Raw genomic sequence first — 3081 nt, 5'->3', positions numbered from 1 at the left:
TATAAAAGAAAATAAAGACAGAAGGGCGTACAACTAGAAAGACGGACAGTCAGAAAGATAAAAGACGGAAGCAATCATATATTTCTGTAGTTGTCATAGTAACAAGCATGGATATTTTTGATATGTTCTAAATTTGAAATGTAGAGACAATGTTAACAACTATATGACTAAATAAAATTTGGGACATAAAAAGTTGATTCATATTTTGTCCTAGATGGAATTTCTTAACATTAATCGAAAACATAATAGCATGCAATGTATAATTAGAATGAAAAGATTATTATAAGATTTTTTTTCCTATAAGGACCTCTTTGAAATACATACAGTATATCTCAGTATCTCCGCTTTAAAGCGCCCGTACATGAAACATTAGTTGACATAGGAGTGTGAGTTAATTTGGTCTCTTATTTTTTGTTGTGAATCATTTATGCCACCAAATGAAATTAATAAAAGAGAACCAAGTACCAAACTGATTTTCTGCGTCACTATATATAATTATGATATTGTATATGTACAAATCAGACTTACGATATGTTCACTTTGAAAATGATATCATTTCGTATCATGTTAAATAATGCAAGACTTGTTAGACTTTTTTTCTTTAAAGCGCCCGAAATCCTAAAAAAAAATTATTCTTACTACATGTTTTTTACAAAAATTTTATCTTTATATTTTTTTGTGCAATACTAAAGTTTCAAAAAACAAGTTACTGGCCATCTGGCCATCTTTTGCTTCTGTCGCGTTTTTTTTTTTTTTTTTTTTTTTTTTTTTTTTTTTTAATTAGGTGCTCTTTGAAGTGTCATTATGCTCATCCAAGTGTAAGTGGTCAGTGAACAGGTAAAAGAAATAATAATAACTCGACATTTCGTGTCAATTTTATATTATATGAGCCGTGTCACGACAAAACCAACATAGTGGGTTTGCGACCAGCATGGATCCAGACCAGCCTGCGCATCCTCGCAGTCTGGTTAGGATCCATGCTGTTCGCTATCAGTTTCTCTACTTGTAATAGAGTTAGTAAGCGAACAGCATGGATCCTGATCAGACTGCGCGGATGCGCAGGCTGGTCTGGATCCATGCTGGTCTCAAAGCCATTACGTTGGTTTTGTCATGACCCGGCTAATATTATGACAAATTGATCAATAATCCGCATGACCAATGGAAATTCCTATAAATACGTTCAATTTTAAGAAAGAGTGGGGCAGTCTTTTTATAATTTAGGCTGTTTTTTTATTGTTTCATAAACGTTTTTCATTAACAATTATTGGTATATCATCATTATAATAGTCAATTTTTTTTTTAAATATATTCGTAATTTAACTCAACTTGACATAGAAAAAGAAGAACATAGTTATTTACTATTTTGTATGGAAGTCAAAATAGTACTTTGTTTGCAATTTTCTACTTTTATCAAAAATTATTTCACATTCAGTGCTATTTTCTATAGTAATAAGCATTTCACGTGTTCTTATTCAATTACGACATTGTCAAACAAATGTTTGCCCGATCTACAAAAGGAGAAAAAAATATCCAATTCTTAGACATAACAAGCCTAACAACTTGTAACATATTACTTAAAAACTGCAAGACCGGAAACCACTGCATTGTTTAAAAAATAATATAAAAACATATACATGTAATTATGTCTAAATTACCGAAATGAATTATTCTCTAAATCTTCTACCTTCATTGAGAGGGAAAAAATAACGTTCAAAATGAAGCTTAAAGAGGTAATTATCAATATAATCAGGTAATCTAATACTGTTTTGCTATCATTCTAACAATGAATTTAGTTTGTTTATAAGTTAATAAACATGGTTTAGGATATGCATCATCTCTTTATTAACCAGTTAGTTTAAATATTTACTAATTTTAAAAATTCATTACAAAATCGAGCCATTCTGTTCCCTAACAAACACTAATTATTACAAAAATCATTAAATCATTGGTAGTAAAAATAATGTTATTGTATTTTCAAATTATTGGATAGGAAGACCAGGCCTTGTTTAAACAGGTGCACTTTCCTGAGGGATTCGCCAATATTGAACGTGTACGTCAATACGCGATATTAGTTATGAAAATCAGCTTAGTCCTTCGCTCATTGCAATATATGGCATAAAATATTTAACAAAGGCGGTACGCTTATTCTATCACCTATTCGCTAAGTATTATTTTCAAAGTTCAGAAGTGAGAACAATTAAAATTATTAATTTTTTTCGGTCTAATTTGTCGTCTGCTGCTTCTGAGTACCGAGCGGGAATTTAGACATTTGGCCAGCAGGTGTCGCTCGCACAAGCAAAGCATCACGGGAATACATTTTCATGATGGCGGACATTTGGCCAGCAGATTGGCGGGATGGTTTTAATCAGTGGACACGTGCTGGATCAGTGGAGACAAAAGAATTATTATGAAAATCGAAGATGTTTAAAAATGTAATCCTCTTTTTTGTGCTACCATATGTGTGGTATCCACAGTTTTAAATTATTCCATTGTTTCAGAATTGAAAAATGGCGTGACTGAAAATCTTAAACCAATTATCTATCGTCTTACAGCCGTGGCTAGAAGCTGATTACATTGATTTTAGAACAGAATTCCTGTGTTCTAAGCAATTATCTAAATTACACATAATTTAAAGCTTATCTCTAAATAACCTTTGTACATGTATACTAATTCCAAATCTTATTTTATCATAACAGTTTCTTTGAAGTCTTCGAAGAATAATTTAGATACTGTTACAATTGGTAATTTTCAAATGAGCAAGGGAACGAACGAACGTACGGGTGGAGAAATGAATTTCAACCAAATTTATTTATTTTTACAGTTGCACCTATAAGTATCAAGTATATGACGGTTCACAAGAAAGTATGCTTTTCGCCTTTAAAGTTAAAAAAAAACAACTAAGACGGAATTATTAAACAATCTCTTAGAAAATAAAACAACAGAAAACGTGCAGCAACACGAAGTTACAGATACTGGGTATAAAACTTAACGTGATGTTCAGCAGATGGCACCCGAAGAGCCCCGGATGTTCGATATCGAACCGTGGTCTTCCGAATGGGAGAGAAAACCATAGCGGAGAAC

This window comes from Ruditapes philippinarum, unplaced genomic scaffold (genome assembly GCF_026571515.1).
Source record: "Ruditapes philippinarum isolate M1 unplaced genomic scaffold, ASM2657151v2 ctg2054_1_1_1_1, whole genome shotgun sequence".
Classification (NCBI taxonomy): Eukaryota; Metazoa; Mollusca; class Bivalvia; order Venerida; family Veneridae; genus Ruditapes; species Ruditapes philippinarum.
Note: the sequence above shows the minus strand (reverse complement) of the source record.